Source organism: Hemiscyllium ocellatum, chromosome 4 (assembly GCF_020745735.1).
Source record: "Hemiscyllium ocellatum isolate sHemOce1 chromosome 4, sHemOce1.pat.X.cur, whole genome shotgun sequence".
Classification (NCBI taxonomy): domain Eukaryota; kingdom Metazoa; phylum Chordata; class Chondrichthyes; order Orectolobiformes; family Hemiscylliidae; genus Hemiscyllium; species Hemiscyllium ocellatum.
Window position 1 is genome coordinate 125,926,859 of NC_083404.1, and position 20,955 is coordinate 125,947,813.

At 40.9% G+C, this 20,955-nt stretch overlaps 1 protein-coding gene across 2 annotated transcripts in view; it reads left to right on the top strand.

Moving 5' to 3' along the window:
• Positions 1–20,955, top strand: part of LOC132815089 (microtubule cross-linking factor 1) — a 210,990-nt gene that overhangs the window by 187,715 nt on the left and 2,320 nt on the right. The gene's annotated exons all lie outside the window — the stretch shown is intronic.

The window sequence follows — 20,955 nt, forward strand, 5'->3', positions numbered from 1 at the left end:
CTTTTCCACTGGGTCTAGAACAAGGAGACAACACACAAAAACGGGGTAGGCCCTTCAGAAAGCAGATCAAGGAAAATATTGAACAAAAGGATAGAAGTGTAGAATCTTCTCTCACAAAAAGGCAATCGACACTAGCTCAATGATTGATTTCAAATCTCAACATGTGATTGCTAGTTGCTTTGCTTGCCAAGGGCAGGTAAGTGGAATCAGGGACACGATCTTACTGAACAGGAAAAGCTCAAAGCTAAATGGCAAACTTCCATTCTGATGTTCCTACGAGACTAATAGCTGATTTGCAATTCAGAGGTTATGCTGTCGCTTACATTGAAAAACTCTGGAACAAGCCTAGTAGTGTCAGTGCCAATTATCTGCCTATGTGGTTACTGAGTTATGTCTGATGTAACACCTCAGGCTGATGTTTGGAATGACTCGTGGGTCCCTAAGCGAATATAGATGCTGGTTCTGTAATCATTGCAGGGCTGCCCTTGATTGTGATTCACACAATTGTGTCTGAAAGGACTGAATTTTGCATCATTGAAGCAACTGGGACTCGGGGATCAGTATCTAGAATCCACAAGTGAGCCTATTGTCTAACTCACTGCACTGATAATATAGGGGCAGGAATAATCATGCACAGCCAATAAGCTGCAGCCAACACCTCCTTACAATTATAGCATTGATATTAACTCTAAAACTACAATACCAGATTTTTTATAGCATTGTAATTTTAATAATAGTAGTATGTTATATATGCTCCAAAACTATATATGAACAATACTAACCCTAATCATGTCTCAGATCTGGAAGGCAGTCCCAGAGAATGAGGTAGCTTTGATTGTGACATTAATCAGGGAATTGATGAAATAGCTAAAGGAAAAAGAAATTGAAAGGCCAGGTTGAAAAGGCATGGGAATGAGAAAAGCTATGCAATTCTTACAGAGCCAGGATGGATAAGATGGGCTGAATAGCCTCTATTCAGTGATACTTCTTGATTATATTATGATGTTGGCCTTCAAACTCTTTCAGTAGTAATTGATGCCCTTTGGTATGTTAGGTTTTATTGGTGTAAGTAAAGCCATTTCTTGTAATGTGTTCACATTCTGGTGGGTGGTTGGTGATGTATCCTGGAAAATCCAACTGAAGCTTCTGTGTGAATTCTCATTATTCCTGACTGGAAATCATATTCAAGCCCAACCCTGACAGAAATGTGACTCTAGGATTCACTATAATTGAGTCCTATCTGTTTGGTCTGTCAGAGAGAGGTAATAAACTCACTGAGTGGGTGTGCTGCAAATGTGTTGCTGGTCAAAGCACAGCAGGTTAGGCAGCATCTCAGGAATAGAGAATTCGACGTTTCGAGCATAAGCCCTTCATCAGGAATAGGAGAGAGAGAGCCAAGCAGGCTAAGATAAAAGGTAGGGAGGAGGGACTAGGGGGAGGGGCGATGGAGATGTGATAGGTGGAAGGAGGTCAAGGTGAGGGTGATAGGCCGGAGTGGGGTGGGGGCGGAGAGGTCAGGAAGAGGATTGCAGGTTAGGAGGGCGGTGCTGAGTTGAGGGAACTGACTGAGACAAGGTGGGGGGAGGGGAAATGAGGAAACTGGAGAAATCTGAATTCATACCTTGTGGTTGGAGGGTTCCCAGGCGGAAGATGAGGCGCTCCTCCTCCAGCCGTCGTGTAGTTGTGTTCTGCCGGTGGAGGAGTCCAAGGACCTGCATGTCCTCGGTGGAGTGGGAGGGGGAGTTAAAGTGTTGAGCCATGGGGTGATTGGGTTGGTTGGTTCGTGCGGCGGTGTCTCCACTCTCTACACTCGGGCAGATCAGATTATCCATAGGCCATTCATTTCAAAGTGCTGAGAAACTCCACCCTCCTATAGGAAGAATATCAAAACTGCTAGGATTAATTTTGTGTTCGAGTGAAGAAGCAATCATTAAAATGCCTTTCAAAAGGTAGAAACCGTCACCAGAAGGTCAATGTATCTCTTTATCTTGTAACAGCTTCATAAAGTGATCAGAACCCACAGACCCCAGGTCATTATTGATCAGTTTGGTATGAGGATTCCAATAAAAGGGGAGAAGGTAAGAGTGAAGTTGTCACTGCAAAGAAAATCCCCTGTGGGGTGGATTATAAAGTACAGGAGAGGCTTCCACATGTAGGATAGTCAGTCATAAATCCAGTGCAGAATTCAAAACTCTGTAAACAGAAAGTGATTGGAATTTGGAACTAACTCCTTGCCACGAGAAATAGTAAATGTGAATCAAATTGATACAGAAAGCAAAATAATTACTTCAGGGAGATATGATTGTATGGATATGTTGCTGGAGAGAAAGGAGACCTGTGTGGATAATGAACAACAGCAAGGACCTGATGTGCCGAATGGCCCTTTTTCTGTTATCAATGCTCTGTAAAAGATGCCAATGCGCTCTGCATCACCCAAAGCTCAGACTCACCATCTCCACTGCTGACTGCTCTGTCCCTTTTCTATGGTGTCAATAGTGATCCTTTCCATAGGAATCAGGGTTGACCATGAAGTGGATCCTCCTTTTTGTTTGCTAGTTGTCTCCTTCCTTTTCTGGGCCAGCTTCTGGAAGAAGAGGTGAATTGTGTTCAGATGTGCCTCATGAAGGTTTTTTCAACATGAGAGAGTCAGTTTACTATCGTGGGTACGGTGACAAGTAAAAACATACACATAAGGGACATGTCTGAACCAGGGACAAGCTTCCCACTGATCACTCCCTGGTTTGGAACACCTTAAAGTAATGCTTCTTTATCAAACAATGGAGACAGGGGACATCTTTAAAATGATCTATTTTATTTTATTTTTATGTGTGTAAGTTGTTCTCAAATTAATATTTTACAGCTGTTTCTTTTTGATTTATAACCATCGAGTATATAACGTGTGGTTTATACTACTTGAAGCAAGATTGATGTATGAATTCAACAGTCTGTGTACAATGAGCATTCATTAAAATCTTTAATTCTGCTTTGATCCTAAGATCCACAGTAAATTTGTTAAACCTCGTTGCACCTAATGAGGTAACTCAAACTTAACGCTTCATATGTCAATTGTTTTTAGGTCAGTGGACAATTAGTATGCTCATATTGAAAATCCCCATTGAGTACCTGAGTCATTCGGGCAAACTTATGAGTCCTGACGTCAAAATGTATCTGTTTCTGAATCTGTAACTGATCAATTTGGAGAGTACCCTACACATTAACGTTACCAGCTGGAACTCTCTTTGTTCTACTCATTACTCAGCTTCAAGATTGTGGGTTCAAGTCCCCTTCCAGGGATTTGAACATGACATTCTAGACTTGGATGTACTCCAAGATATTGAAAGCCATAGCTGCTCTCTTGGTTGGATATAAAATCATGTAAATTGATGACATAATTTGCAGCATGAGCAGGGGAATTATCTCCAATGTCCTGTCCTCAATCAACATCACAAACAGATTCTCTGGTCATTATCACCTAGCTGTTTCTGAATGTTTTCTGTGCGCAATTGGGCGACCACATTTCCCACGTTATAGTACTGACCACACATCGAATTTATTTACATGGCTATAAAGTGCTTTGGGTTTTGTGAAGGGACTGTATAAAACTTGCAGGTCTTTCTGTTTAATAACAACTGTATCAATGTGTAACTTTGCTCTTTATCTTGTCTTATTTTTCTTCTGTCTGTTCTGCCCAGAGCCAAACTCTCTTACTAACCACCCCCTGGGGACTCTAACCCTGCTGCCTCACTACTGTAAGTTCTTTATTAACAACCTTGCTGGCGTTTGAGCTATCTGTTTAATAAATATCGGTAGAAAGATCCTTCATTTTCCAAATGAGTTACCTGTATTATGATATTGAAACTGGATCATACATTTTTTGATCATTATCAAATGCTTTAAGCTGTACAATTTGAGAAGAATGAGGTTTGTGTGACTCCGACTAAATGGTATGAATGGATAAGCAGTGTATTGCAACATTACCGGTTAATCTTATAGAGTCATACACCACTGAAATAGACCCTTCAGTTCAACTCAGCCATGCCAACCAAGTTTCCCAAACTAAACTACTCCCACTTGCCTGCGTTTGGCCCATATCCCTCTAAATCTTTCTTATCCATGTACCTATCCAAATGTCTTTTAAATGTTAAGATCTGTAAACTTAGTAAATTAGCAGGGAAATGAAAAAGGATGTTCCCATAAAATGACTCACATTTCAGGTAGTCAGGTGATGAATGAAAATGGTACCAATAAGATTATCAACACCCTTAAGAATACAATTACAAATTGGAGTAAAAAGTGAGGTCTGCAGATGCTGGAGATCAGAGCTGAAAATGTGTTGCTGGTTAAAGCGCAGCTGGTCAGGCAGCATCCAAGGAACAGGAAATTCGATATTTCGGGCACAAGCCCTTCCTGATGAAGGGCTTGTGCCCGAAACATCGAATTTCCTGTTCCTTGGATGCTGCCTGACCTGCTGCACTTTAATCACAAATTGGACCCATGTAGCCAATCTGAGAATGATCATGTAATGTTCATGCATTAGCAAGTCAATTGGAGACCAATTCTGTGATGAGTAACTCACTTTCTGACTCCACAAAGCCTGTCAGCCATCTGCAAGGCACAAGTCAGGAGTGTGATGGAATACTCTCCTGGGTGATTGCAGCTCCAGCGACAATCAATAAGCTTGACACCATCATCCTGGTTTGTCCTAAAGCAGCTCATTTGATTGGCATCACATCTACTTGCAACCTGGTTCCATAGCATTTTCTCCCTTACATGATGGAGACTAGCATTTGTCTTTAAGTGTGTCAGATTTTGTTTATTAAACCTGGAGCATCAGAGACAAAGAAAATTGTTTATCTTAAGTTAATACATACCAAATGTGTTTAATTCCAAAAGATAGATTATGCATTATAAAAATAAACTCTAGTGTAATATGGAAATATAATGCTGTAACACTGGATGTTTTTCTTTGTATTAATTTATGTGATGAGGGCAGGTGCTGACTAGACCAGCAATTATTGCCCATCCCAAAGGGTCATTAAGAGTCAGCCATATTGGTATGGGTCTGGGGTCACTTTATTTAGAGAGTAGTAGGGATCTGGGGCACTCTGCCTGCAACAGAGGTAGACTCACCAACCTTAAGGACATTTAAATGGTCATTGAATAAACATATGAATGAAAATGGAACAGTGTAGGATAGATAGGCTTCAGATTGGTTCCACAGGTCGGCGCAACATTGAGGGCCGAAGGGCCTGTACTGCGTAATGTTCTGTGTACTCCAGACCAGGTAAGGATGACAGTTTCCTTCCCTAAAGTGAACCAGATGGGTTTTTCCAACAATCGACAATAGATTCATGGTCATCATTAGACTCTTAATTCCAGATTCCTTTAAATACCCTTATCTAATCCTGCCTTGATCCAAATAATGATAAAAATGCACAATGGGTATGTTGACATTTGAAAAAGAGAAAGTATTAGACAATTCAGATAGACATCTTTTGTCAAGTCTAATTGAACACTATCCTGACAAGAGAACATACTTATAAAGCGAAGCAAAACAATGAGTGGGAGTACATACAAGGATCAAGTAGAGTCAGCAAGGGGCTTCATATCAGGCCTAACAAATAGAGATATACAGCACGGAAACAGACCCTTTGGTCCAACTTGTCACTTTCTCAGTCGAGGCATACAAAGTCAGAACCGTCTAATCTTGTCACAAATTGGGGCATAATTGAATAATTGGGGCTCATTCTGGGGCAGGTGGAACCTCTACAAACAGGATGATCTTCACCGCAACCAGCAGGGTACCAATATCCTGAGGGGGATCATATGCTAATGCTGTTCAGGTGGGTTTAAGCTAATTCAGCAGGGGGATGGGACCCTGAATTGGAGTTCAAGTATAGAGAAGGTCGAGAGTAGGGAGGTCGGAAATAAGGGTTCAGGGTCGCAAGAGGGCACCAGCAAGCAAAAAGCTGGTTTGAAGTGTGTCAATCTCAATGCCAGGAACATCCAGAGTAAGGTGGGTGAATTTGCAGCATGGATTGTACCTGGGACTTCGATGTTGTGGCCATTTCAGAGACATGTTTAAAGCAGGGACAGGAATGGTTGTTGCAGGTTCTGGGATTTAGATGTTTCAGTAAGAACAGAGAAGATTAGATTAGATTCTCTACAGTGTGGAAACAGGCCCTTCAGCCCAACAAGTTCACATCGCCCCTCCAAAGAGAAACCCACCCAAACCCATTCCCCTACCCTATATTTACCCCTGACTAATGCACCTAACACTGTGGGCAATTTAGCATAGCCAATTCACCTGACCTGCACATCTTTGGATTGTGGGAGGAAACCCACACAGACACGGGGAGAATATGCAAACTCCACACAGCCAGGTGGGAATCGAACCCCAGGCCCTGGTGCTGTGAGACAGCAGTGCTAACCACTGAGCCACCGTGCCACCCTATGGGAAGGTACTGTGGCATTGTTAGTCAAGGACAGTATTACAGCTGCAGAAAGGACATTTGTGGACTCGTCAATTGAAGTAGTATGGGCTGAGATTAGAAACAGGAAAGGAGAGGTCCCCTTTTGGGAGTTTTCTATAGGCCTCCAAATTGTTCCAGAGCTGTAGAGGACAGGATGGCAAAGTTGATTCTCGATAGGAGCGAGACTAATAGGGTAGTTGTTATGGGAGACTTGAACTTCCCAAATATTGACTGGGAATACTATAGTTCAAGTACTTTAGATAGGTCAGTATTTGCCCAATGTGTGCAGGAGGGTTTTCTGACACAGTATGTAGACAGGCCAACAAGGGGAGAGGCCACATTGGCTTTGGTACTGGGTTAGGTGTTAGATTTGGAGGTAGGTGAGAATTTTGGTGATAGTGACCACAATTCAGTTATGTTTATTTTAGCAATGGAAAGGGATAGGTATACACTGGAGGGCAAGAGGTACACCTGGGGGAAAGGCAATTATGATGTGATTAAACAAGATTTAGAATGGGAAAGTAAATAGCAGGGCATGGGCACAATAGAAATGTGGAGCTTATTCAAGGAACAGCTACTGTGTGTCCTTGATAAGTATGTACCTGTCAGACAGGAAGGATGTTGTTAAGTGCAGGAGCCATGGTTTACTAAAGAAGTTGAATCCCTTGTCAAGGGTATGTTAGGATGAGATGTGAAGGCTCCGTTAGGGCAATTGAGCGTTACAGGGTAGTCAGGAAAGACCTAAAGAGAGAGCTAAGACGAGCAAGGAGGGGACATGAGAAGTTAATGGCAGATAGGATCAGGGAAAACCTTTAAAGCTTTCTACAGGTATATAAGGGATAAAAGAATGACAAGAGTAAGATTAGTGCTAATAAAGGACAGTAGTGGGAAGTTGTTGGTTAGTCAGAGGAGATAGAGGAAGCACTAAATAAATATTTTCCGTTGGTATTCATACTCGACAAAGACAATGTTGTCAAGGAGAATACTGAGAAACAGGCTACTAGACTAGATGGGATTAAGGTTCACAAGGAGGAGGTGTTAGAAATTCTGAAAAGTGTGAAAATAGATAAATCCCCTGGGCCGGATGGGATTTATCCTAGGATTCTCTGGGAAGCCAGGGAGGAGATTACCGGGCCTTTGGCTCTGATCTTTATGTTGTCATTGTCTACAGGAATAGTACCAGAACACTAGAGGACAGAAAATGTTGTTCCCTTGTACAAGAAGGGAATAGAGACAACCTTGGTAATAATAGACCAGTGAGCCTGACTTCAGTTGTGGGTAAAGTGTTGGAAAGGGTTATAAGAGATAGGATTTATAATCATTTAGAGAGGAATAATTTGATTAGGGATAGTCAACACAGTTTTGTGGAGGTAGGTCATGCCTCACAAATCTTATTGAGTTCTTTAAGAAGATAACCAAACAGGTGGATGAAGCTAAAGTGGTTGATGTGGTGTATATGGATTTTAGTAAGGCATTTGATAAGGTTCCCCATGTTAGGCTACTGCATAAAATGCAGAGGCATAGGTTTGAGGGCGATTAGCAGTTTGGATCAGAAATTGGCTAGCTGAAAGAAGACAGAGGCTGGTGGTTGATGGGAAATGTCCATCCTGGAGTTCAGTTACTAGTGGTGTCCTGCAAGGATCTGTTTTGGGTCCACTGCTGTTAATCATTTTTATAAATGACCAGAATGAGGGCATAGAAGGATGGGTTAGTAGATTTATGGATGACACTAAGGTTGGTGGGGTTGTGGATAGTGCCAAAGGATGTTGTAGGTTACAGAGGGATATAAATAAGCTGCAGAGTGAGCTGACAGGTGGTAAATGGAGTTTAATGCAGAAAAGTGTGATGTGATTCACTTTGGAAGGAGTAACAGGAATGCAGAGTACTGGGTGATTGGTAAGATTCTTGGTAGTGTAGATAAGCAGAGAGATCTTGGTCTCCATGGACATAGATCCCTGGAAGTTTCCGCCCAGGTTGATAAGGCTGTTAAGAAGGCATACAATGTGTTAACTTTTAATAGTAGAGGGATTAAATTTTGGAAACACGAGGTCATGCTACAGCTGTACAAAATTCTGGTGCGGCTTGGAAGGGCCAAAGGGCCTTTCTGTACTGTATGATTCTGTGTGCTCCATTTCTCTAACTCTGCACTCTGCTGTTGCCCCTATCAACCAGCTAGGCCCCACACTCTACAATTCCTTCTCAAAATCTTTCTACCTCTTTCTCCTCCTTCGAGAGACTCTCTAAATCACTACATTTTCACCCAGCGTTTGACCATCCTCCTAAAACATTCCATTTTCATTTAATGTCCATATTCCTTAGTCCACCAATGAAACATGTCTTGATATTTGTGCACAAGTTACTATTCTCTGAATTACAAAAGCAGAAAGTTATGGACAGATAGAGGGAAGATTTATATTTTTTAATGAATATTGGATCTCCATGACATAAAATCAATGCCTTAAACATATTTATCTATTCCATTTATTATACTTGGAATGATTTTAACAGACTATACTTCTCTTACAAAGAGACTGGAAAAAGATATTAGTGCCTCCTGCAATAGGACATTCGTGAACTGTGTCAGAGAGATGTCTACACTATTAGTAATCGTAAACAGACTTTACACAAAGTGAGTTAAACAGACATTTCTTAATCTGGATCTGCTTTTATTCTTTATTAATGTTGGCAGTCTAAAAAAAAATGTAGAAATCATTTAAAAGATCTTTCATTCATTAATGCTCTTCATGCAAGTAGTTCATAAACATTAGGCAATTCCTGAGTCCTCTTTGATCCTTTCCCCCTCTCTCTGCTTAAATGATGCATTTGTTAGCAATGACAGCTCAGGACTAATGGGCTAAAAACATTAATTAATTTCCTTATTCATTGAATCAACATTGAAAATTTAATTTAAGGAAAGGAACACTCTTCTTAACATCTTAAGTAGCCTTCATATGAAATTAGCATTCACTATTACCTCTGTGACAACACTTACAAATTGGAACGATTTTCAGCTGCTTACACGCACTTTTTAAAAGGCATTGATTATTTAGGTACAAGTGGGAAACAGCAGCATCTCTTGGGACACCCAAGACCAACCTGATACAACTTTCTAGTAACCTTTTAAGTGACTGCCCAGCATTTCCTCCAAAAACAACTAGGAAGTTGTTTGAAAATCGCAGTCTAATGGCAAAAACAGAATGATTTAAGTTTTCAATTACAGATGATCATTAATTAGTACTGTAGGTCAGTAACACGTTGAGTTCTTCACTGTGATTGGTCTTTCCATTAACTTTCCCCTCTCTGCATTCAACATCTTTGCTTTTCGTTTGAGTTTCCAACCTAACAGAAAGGTCAGTTTTATCCGTTAGCTGTCACTGGCTGGGTACTGTCTGGCCTGATGAATGTTTCTAGCTTATTCTCATTCTCTTTTAAAAATGTATCTGCTTTTGGATTTGTGATACTCCCTCCTCCGAGCAGGTTTGTAATTGTTACTGGTCACCTTTCTGTTTTCCTGGCAGCTTTCCATTCTTTTGATATTCCTTTTGTTTTGACAACTGCCTGCAATGTCTCTTCTACACTAACAAACGTCTCGAGCCTGTTCTCCTTATTTCACTGTGCTTACTAGTTTTTCTCAATGCCTATGTGATTAATGACTGTTTCTGAAAAAAGGCATGTTTTGTTGAAGCTTTGCATCTTCAGGAAATTTTACAAGGATGTAAATTCATAGCGAATCCAACATGCATACTGCATGAGAGAAGAGTGCTCATTGGATAATGAGTGATTGGCAGAAGGCCATGAAGAAGGCACATATTCTATTAATGTTGTTTGGCAGTTAACAACCAGACTTTGGTAAACCAAGAGATTGTCTCTGATTTGTTAGGGCAAAGAACAGGGCCCTGTTTATTAATCTGCGTGGCTTTCAGAATATGTAAGCACTGCAATACTAAAAACCCAACTTGCAATCCTAAATTGGTTTACAGTGTAACTTCTCACACATTAAGGATTATCCTGCAAATGTTGTTCAGTTGCAGAATTTGAATTTATACTCCTGTGCAATATCCTGATGGGTACAAGATGAGAAACTTCAATAAATGATGTCTTCTTTCAACAATACTCAAGTTCCATAATGAATGACTAAATTAAAGAGTATTAATTATTATCGTTAGGCATGTAGAAACCTATTTATAGTTACCTCCTTGAAGGTATTAAATACAGAATGTCTTCAATTTGTGGATTATTCTAGTAGTATAGCTGTTGTTCACAAGAAAAGTGGGGGAAAAAACAATGAGATTCAACAGCTTGATAATAAGTTGGAAACTATCTCTCCAGCTCTGACAGAACTTTAGCTCAGGGTCATGAAATCTGGATTCTCAGTGGTTACAACCAGACCTTATGGCACACAGTTGTAACCTGCAGCTTCATAGCATTCGGTTCCAATTTGAGGATTTCGGAATCGTTTTTCTTAATTCTGGAAATGCTTACCAGTTTCCATCTCGGGTTCTATCCTCTAGCTCTTGAAACTGACAGACAGGCAGATGCAAGAGGGCTGTGTAAATTTAAGACATGGTTGTTAAAATAGATTAAATTGTCATTTATCTTATGCTATTTTTGTGGTACCTTGAGTTGCACAAATTGGATTCCAATTTGCTTGCATCATAAAGCTAATTATTCTGGCCATCTAACGAAGCTAATAGGTCCCATCACCAAGTCCAGATCCAATATGATCTTGTCTCCTTTGCTATTCTTGTCCGGCTTCTGCCTTTTCATTCACCTCCTGGACTGGAACAAAAATCTTCCCACAGGTCACTTTGGGCAACAATTTCCAACTTCTTTAACTCTTTGGCCTTCCTCATGACATGATAATCCTGTAGCTGATACCCTTAGCCCAGTGAAACCCTTACTGTTTTCCACCTTGGCCACTCCTCCTCATACGGCCCCTCTTACTGGCACTCCCTTATACATACATGGACCACACCAGCTGTTTACCAGATGAATCTGGACCAGTCAGTATTTTGAATCCTAGTTTCCACAATTAAAATCTGCTTTAGCTTCCAATGTGGCAGTCCTTCACCTTTTAAACCCAACATGGAATAGCCCCTCTTTCTGCCCACCTTGGTAGTTTACCTCTGTGTTGAATTGCTTTCCCTTATATAATCAGTGAGAAAGATCCTTGTGAGCTTGGTAAGTCACAATCTACAAGGAAGCTTAGCTCAGCTGGCTTCACCTCCAGAATGTGGGGACTAATCATCCTAGAAATCACACCAATTGCATTCATAATGTTATTGAGTATATTATGAGTATATGTGAAAACATCATTCTTGGGATAAGGAGTTCGCTGACTAAGCCAGCATTTGTTGTTCATCTGTGATTGCCCGCATTACTGTGGGTCTGGAGTCACATGTAGGCCAGACCAGGTAAAGATGGCAGTTTCTTTCCCTAAAGGACATTAGTGAACCATACAGGTTTTCCCAACAATCAGTTCATGATCATCATTAGACTCTTAATTCCAGATGTTTATTGAAATCAAATTCCACCCTCCATAGGGGGACTTGAACCTGAGTCCCCATAAACATTAACTTGGTCTCTGGATTAACAGTACAGCGATAATGCCTTTAAGCCACTGCCTCCCCTAACTGGGCCTATTGGGGAATACACAGAACAGATTTCAGCTTTTCAAAGGTAAAATGAGAAGAGATTATTCCCTTGCGATACAGGTAACCCACAAAATGCAAGAACTTTGTTGAAAATTGTTTAAAAAGTAATCTTATCGGACTCTCACTAAAACTACATTCATATCTCACAGCATATTCAATTACTCGTTGGTTGTGCCATTTATTTTCCCAGTTTACATACGAGTTTGAAATTAAGGCTATTTCATTTTTCAATTCAGGAGCTCGAAGCAAGTAGCAATAAATAATGATGAATTCTCATGATTATAGTCTCATTGCCAAGACCTTAATAGAGCCCCTTCTTCAAGGAGTAGCACATTATTGAGAGTTTAGACAGAGCAGCAGTTCACAGAAATCAGGCCATTTTCCAATGTCGGTTTCATATTTCCATCCAGGCTGATAGACAAACTGCAGCTGCTTTATCTCACAAGAAAAGTGTAGACTGTATATATATATATAAACTTTGAGATCTTTTAGAATGTAACAGTAAAACTTTTTAACTTGCGCAATTATAATTCTGTAGATTAAAATGATCTTAAAGTCTTATTTAATTTGCTTGCAATTAAATGATAGATGACCACACTAATTAAGGGTGGTAATGACATTATATTAAAAAAATCTTATGCTACTTCACCTTCCCGAGAAAAAGGAGCTGACTGAGTCGCTGTTATATGAAGGAAGTGCTACTTTGCATCTTTTGGTGAGCGTTTTATAAAGCAAAGTTCACCGTATCACATTGCATTGAGAATTAAAAGTGTTTGTGTAAAATAATAATCAGCCCATATCTCAGATTTCACACAGCTGCAGAAGCGACTTAAGAGATGATGTACCTCCCGCATGCTCAGATTGTGGTCCGTTGTGAGATTTGAGCTTTAAAAGGCAACATTAAAATAATGTCAGCTTTATACAGGGCTGTTTCATGGGCACATTTAGCATCTGAAACACCAGTTTGCAATTACCCCCTTCATTTTGGCTAATGTACAGCAGATCATATTGAATCCAGACCGATCTGACCCAACTAATTTAGATTTATTTCAGAACAATGTGCATTTGACACAGTTGAAGCGTTTGGAGAGTTAGATCCATCTGTGCTCATAGCAGAGAATATAACTATCTGAAGTTTTGCTCACAAGTTAGGAGCACACAGCCAGGAAATATACCAGTTCCAGAAACCCAACCTATAAGGAAGTAGACAGGAATTTTGGAATTTTATTCTGGGGGCCAGGCAGAAAGCCGGCCTTGGTGGTCCAAGACTTTATCAAAGTTTATTTTAAAGAAACAGTCTACACCCTCCACATAATCAGTTCAGAATCGCTTGCCAACTCTGTGCCAATGCATTTCCCCAATCTGCCCTTACACCTTACCATGCCAAATCACACAATTTACATCATGGGGAGACCTCAGGACCAATGCTGAAATAATATAAGATAACTCTCTAAAGAATTCTCTATTCAGAAGAAAAACAAATTTCCTTTAACCTCATGAAAACAAAACTCACGTTGTAATTCTTTGTCCCATTTCAAAGAGTCTATAACCACTTGGGGCTGTCAATCAAAGCATGAAATAGCAGGCATTCCTTTGTCTTAATAGAAGACTATGAGTCCAGTCACAAAGTTTTAATCCAGTAATGAGAGTTCAGACTTACTTTCAACAAATGGTGGAATAGCAAGCAATGATTCTTTTAGCAATGCAACAGTTTTGTTTTAATATTTGGAACGTAAGTCTTTTAAATGTTTGGGTGGGTATTGTGGTCTAGTGATTAGCACTTCTGCCTCACAGGGACCTGGGTTTGATTCTACCCTTAGTGACTGTGTGGAGTTTGCATGTTCTCCCAGTGTCTGTGTGGGTTTCCTTTGGATACTCTAGTTTGACTCCACAGTCCAAAGATTTGCAAGTTAGGTGGATTGGCCTTGGGAGATTCAGAGTTATAGGATGGGTGGAGTGCTCATCAGAGGGTCAGTGTAGACTTGATGGGCCAAATGGCCTGCTCCCCCACTGTAGGGATTCTATGAACTGTTACTTTAAGGTTTTGAGATTTTCTCTCCTCAGACACTGACAAGTTTGCTGAGTGCTTCCAGTTATTTTGGGTCTGGTTGCAAGATAGATTTTAACCAATACACTCATGATTTGTAATCTGAAGGACAGATAAGAGGCCATCCTGATAAAATAACCCATTCCCCACTGATATAGCTCTAAATCTTTCACCCGTGCATTATATTAGAATTTATTATATTTATCAAACAAAAGTTAACCACTTTGTAATGTGACTCCTTAAGTATTCATCCAACAATTGGTTCTGACTAAAAACCTCAATTTTTACAGGAGCCTGCAGCAGAGGCAAGTCGGTGAGATATGAGAGTAGGAGTGAGGGTGAATGAGGAGGAGATGGGGAATGAGGGGAGAGAGAATGATGGAAAATAATTTTTAATTCCTGTCTGGCCATTGGGAAACTGCCAGACGACTGGAGGATGGCAAATGTTCCACTTTTCAAATCGGGAGGTAGCAATGAACCAGGAAATTACAGGCTGGAAGGGAAAGTATTGGAGAAAATCCTGAAGGGGCGAATTAATACCCACTTGGAAAGGCATGGGTTAATTAGAGATAGACAGCATGACTTTGTCAGAGGGAGGTCATGCTTATCAAATTTGATAGAATTTTTTAAAAGTGTGATCAAGTGTTGTGGATGATGGAAATTCAGTATATATGGATTTTAGCAAAGCTTTTGACATGGGAGATAAATTGGGAAGATTAAGGCACATGGAATTGAGGGAAAGTTGGTGAGATGGATCAGAAACTGGCTTAGTAATAGGACACATGGGGTAGAAGCCTATTTGAGTGACAGGAGGCCAGTGTCCACTGGTGTTCCACAAGGGTCACAATTGTTTGTTGTTTATTTGTTTGTTATGTATGTAAATGATATAGATAGAAAGTGTGAGAGAAATGTGAAGCAATTTTGCAGACGACACCAAGATCATAGGGTCATAGAGATGGACAACATGGAAATAGACCCTTTGCTCCAATTTGTCCATACCGACCAGATATCCCAACCCGATCCAGTCCCATTTGCCGGAACTTGGCCCATATCCCTCTAAACTCTTCCAATTCATATACCCATCCAGGTGCCTTTTAAATGCTGTAATTGTACCAGCCTCCACTACTTCCTCTGGCAGCTCATTCCATGCTAGCGCCACCTTCTGCATGAAAAGGTTGCCCTTAGGTCCCTTTTATGTCTTTCCCCTCTCACCCTAAACCTATACTCTCTAGTTCTGGATTCCCCCACCCCAGGGAAAAGACCTTGTCTATTTATCCTATCCATGCCCTTCATGATTTTGTAAACCTCTATGAGGTCACCCCTCAGCCTCCAACGCTCCAGGGAAAACAGCCCTAGCCTGTTCAGTCTCTCCATACAGCTCAAATCCTCCAACCCTGGCAACATCCCTTGTAAATCTTTTCTGAACCCTTCCAAGTTTCACAACATCTTTCCGATAGAAGGAGACCAGAATTGCACGCAATATTCCAAAAGCGGCCTAACCAATGTCCTGTCCAGCTGCAGCATGACCTCCCAATGTCTGTACTTAATACTCTGACCAATAAAGGAAAGCATACCAAATGCCTTCTTCACTATCCTATCTACCTGCGACTCTACTTTCAACAAACTATGCACCTGCACTCCAAGGTCTCTTTGTTCAGCAACACTCCCTAGGACCTTATCATTAAGTGTATAAGTGCTACTATGATTTGCTTTTCCAAAATGCAGCACCTCACATTTATCTAAATTAAACTCCATCTGTCAGTCCTCAGCCCTTTGACCCATCTGTTCAAGATCCCGTTGTACTCTGAGGTAACCTTCTTCGCTGTCACTGCACCTCCAACTTTGTGTCATCTGCAAACCTACTAACTATACCTCTATGTTCACAATCAAATCATTTATATAAATGACAAACATCATGGACCCAGCACCGATCCTTGTGGCACTCCACTGGTCACAGGCCTCCAGTCTGAAAACAACCCTCCACCACCACCCTCTTTCTTCTACCTTCAAGCCAGTTCTGTATCAATTGGTCAAGTGGTTAATAGGGAAGTCAATGGTTTTAGGTCACAGGAAGTTATAGATGGGTCAGTCAGATGGGCAGATCAGTAGCAGATGGTATTTGACCCTGATATGTATTAGATGATGTTTTTTGGAAGAAGAAATAAGATTAGCGAGTATTTAATGAATGGCAGGACACTGGGTAGCTTAGATCCCTGAAGTTGGCAAAGCACACGAACAGGATAATGATGAAGGTATATGGGACAGTTGCTTTGTCAGTTATAGCATATAGAGTATAAGTAGGTAATGTTGGTTAGGCCACAGCTGGAGTAAGTGTAGTTCTGGTCACCTCACTACAGGAAGGATGTGATCGAACTGGAGGGGGTACAGAAAAAGTTCACCAGGATATTGCCTGGAAGAGAAATTGCGCTGTAAGGAGACACTAAATAGAGTTGGATTGTTTTTCTTTAGAACAGCAAAGACTGAGGGGGGGATGTGATTGAGGTGAATAAGATTATGAGAGGTACAGACAGGGTAGATAGGGAGCAGCTGTTCCCTTTGGCTGACGGGTCAATCACGAGAGTTTTAAAGTAAGGGGCAAGAGGTTCAGAGGGTATTTGGGAACAAAACAGTTTCACTCAGTGGATGGTGGGTATCGGAAATGCACACTCGGAAAGGTAGTGGAAGCTAAAGACCTTTCAACCTTTAAAAAATATTTGGAGGAGCACTTAAAATATCATAACTTCCAGAGATATGGGACAAGTGTAGGAAATCGAGATTAGAGCACTTTTAATGGTAGTTATGGCGCAGACTCAACAGACTGAAGGGCCTTTTCTGTGCTAAAATGGGGAGAAGGATGGGTTGGAGGAGGAGGACATAGAGATTATCTTAGTGGAGAGGGGAGAACTCCAGGAGGTCACACTGGCAGGGCTGGAATATTGGTTTAATAGTGGCATGGTTGTGTTGAGAAAGCCTTCCCTCCTTCAGATCACAGGGAGATTTGAATTTAGTTCTTCCTTCCTCAAGAACAATTATGATGATTTTATCTCGGAAACGTCATGTCTGACAAACTTGAATGAATTTTTCAGAGGTGGGTGGCTGTGTGGAAGAGGGCAATGCTTTTGACGTTGTCTACTTGAACTTCAGGGTGGCTTTTGATAAGGTCCTGCATGGGAGCCTGAAAGCAAACACTAAGAGTCCAAGGAATCCAAGCATAAGGTTGAGGAATGTTTTTCCAATTAGAAGTCTGTGTCCAGTGAAAAACCACAAGGGTCGGTGTTTGTGATTTAAATACATGAGTTTGACGTGAATGGAAGAGGAATGATTGGTCGTTTCACGGATGATACAACAGTTGGTGCAGTGATAAATAATGAGGAAGATAGCCTTGAACTACAAGAGGATTAGATTTCCTACAGTATGGAAACAGGATATTTGGCCCAATAAGTCAACACCAACCCTCCAGAGAGCAACTCACCCAGACCCATTTCCCTACACTGTATTTCCCTCTGACTAACGCACCTAACACTTTGGGCAATTTAGCTTGGCCAATTCACCTGGCCTGCACATCTTTGGATTGTGGGAGGTATCCACAGCACCTGGAGGAAACCCACGCAGATGTGGGGAGAATGTGCAAACTCCACACAGACTGAGGTCCAAGGTGGGAATCAAACCCAGGCCCCTGGCGCTATGAGGCAGCAGTGCTAACCACTGAACCACCATGCCACCCCAGGATGTTGACAGGCTGGTCAGATAGGCTAATTGGTGGTAAATGGAATTTAATCCCGATAAATGTGCAATGGCAGGACAACAAGGCAAGGGAAGATATGGTGAACGCGAGGACCATGGGAAGCACCAAGGATCTGAGGAACTTTGGTGCGCATGTCCACCAAACTGACCATGGTCAGTCACCAGGACCAATATGTTTTATGCTGTGAATCTTGCATAAAGCAGTCAGGATGTTTTAGAGCAGTATTGGCCAGAATCACAACCCTGGTTAATCCATCAAGTGAATTTGAGAACTACAATGAAAGGAAGAATGGGCAAGGTCACAGAATGGTCTGTTGGGAAGGTGGGATTTGAGTCATTAACTCAGACCCAGAGAAAGTGCTAAACTGAGGTTACTTTTAGAGATTGGGGAGAAAAACCATGAGCTAAAAGTCAGTTGGTTAAATGTACACTATGACACCGAAACCTTTCCTCATGCCCGATAGATCCATTCCAATTTCCACTTTAGAAATGAAGCTTGTCAATAGTTGACTTGGGTTTTAAATACCAGTCAGAGCCACCAACAGGCCAGGGTGTGAAGCCCCATAAGGATTTGCAATTTTTAGAGTGTGGTATCTGCATTTCAACATGATGTTACATAGCACATTTGATTTAGAATTTGGCTATTATAGCATCGTGTTAGCTACTGCATGTCACTCTTGACATTGTACAATGAATTTTCCTTTCAAGCCGGATATTAGACTTTCAATGCAGTTCAAATTGAAATGTCAAAACCTATTCTTGATCTCACTTCACGTTCTCTCAAATGTAGCTCCTCAAAAGCTGGACATTTACTGCTTGAAATTTCCTCTTTTTAAACAGGTTGTGCTGATATAAGGAAAGGAGAGAGGGATGAAGGAATTATCTAAACCGATGTGCTAGAAGTGAATTAATATCAGCAGCAATATGACCATTATTCTAAAATGTTTTGCATTTCAGTTTCAGTTGGTTTTCCTGCATCATTGAATGAAAAACATTTCACTGTTTTTCTGGAAAATTGGCATGTTTTGAAATCCTCAATCCTGAAACTGTGGGAATTAAGATGAGTGTACCTGTGTAATATGTTTTAGTTAAGATTACCCATGATTCAGCAGCATGTGTTAATCTGATTAGTCAATTAAGATCCTCCCTTTTCTTTTTGTTCAATTCTTTAGCCAAGGTTGTGTCACTTCTTAACAAAAAAAATGTCCAAACCTCCAAATTTTCTGATCTTTCAGTCCATGCTGTATTTTAAACTCTGATATTGATATCCTAGTTTATCAGTCATCAGCTTCCTCTGGGTCTGATTAGCATTAAAACAAAATACTGCAGATGCTATAAATCTGAAACAAACTCAAAGGACAGTGGAGAAACTCAACAGGTCTGGCAGTATCTGTGGAGAGAGAAAAACAGAGCTAATGTTTTGGGTCTTGTATGAATCTTCTTTAGAGCTCTTCAGATGATGAGTCATACTGGATTTGAAATGGTAACTCTGTTTCTCTGCTGGACTTGCTGAGTTTCTCCAGGGTTCTTGATGTTTGTTCCTGTTTTGTGTTGGTCACCCTGAGCATTAAGTGATCTATTACTGTAGCAAGAACTATGGCTGTAGCTGATGGTTATGTCTTTGCTGTCTTGCACTCTGACTTCACACTAAATACAAAGAACTTGTTAACTTGTTAAGCCTGTATTTCAGCTTTATTTGCTTTATTGTATTTTATTTTGTTTCTTCTTCCTGAAGTCATTCTGTCTGTTGTATTCACCTTCCAAGCTCCAGATAACAAAGTAGATCTGAAATAATGTGAATGGTACTGGAGAGCCAGCCCACTGGAAGCCACCCTCGATAAGGAACTCCAAAGCATTCCCTCAGCCTTTCCCATACAGCTCTCAATTCAGCAATTAATTCTACTGAGTCACCTCTGTTGCTCAATGCTTACATGGTAGAAATGTGAGATGCATTGCCAAGAAGAAACTTTATTTGTGATTCAACCAATATAGCCCATGGATAGGAGTGTAGTTTTCTCAGAGTATCTTTCAACAAATTTGGAAAGACGCCAAATATTTCCTTGATGTGTTCTTTTAAGTGTTCCACACAGAATTTACATAATTTCGGTGAAATGCATTGGGATGCCTTTTCATTCATTCACAGTTATCGCTGGTGATGTCAGCACTTAATGCCCATTCCTAATTGCCCTTGAGCAGGTGGTGGTGACCTGCCTTCTTGTGGTGTAAGGGCACCCTAATTGAGAGAGATGCAGGATTCTGACCTGGCAACTGCAGAGGAATAGCGATATAGCTGCAAGTCAGAATGGTGCATGGCTTGGTGAGCAATGTGCAGTTGATGGTGTTCCAATGCACTTGTTACCCTTTTTCCTCTGGGTGATAGAAATCACAGGCTTGGAAGGTGCTTAGGAAGAAGTGTTTCCCAGTTGTTCCAGTGCATCGTGTAGTGACGAAAAGAGAGAATGAGTGTTACCTTTTATAACAAACAACCAAATCATTTGGATATTTTCAGATTTCATGTACTTGCCCTGTACCAATATTTGGACTTCGTTTTCTTTCTTACTCCCACTGCAGTTTAGTCTCATGGAGAGCCAAGCATTTCCTTTCCTAAATAGGTCACCTTCTGTGGTTGAACGTAGACGACATTAGTACACAACATTTGCACACCTGTGCCTTCTAGCAAAGACTGTTTTAAAGCTGCTCTGTGCTAATTATAGAGGCCTTCAGTCACTGTGTGCTGTTCAGGAAAATGATGCTTCACACTTACCAAGGCTACCTGAAACAAATCCTCTGTCCAGGATACTTCTCCACCTGTCACCTTTCAGGGTACAGAGCAGGTGAGTATTCTGGCTCGCTTATTTCATGAGACTATTTCATGGAAGTCCTCTGTGCTTCAGCCCTAGTTTAAAAAAAAGGCATGAAGTTATAGGACACTAGGACCAATTTGTCACATGGACTACTGAAACACAATTCTGTGCAAAACTCTCAGAAAGGAGTGGATCAACTGATTGGTTAAATGTTTTCAATACATTACGCTGAT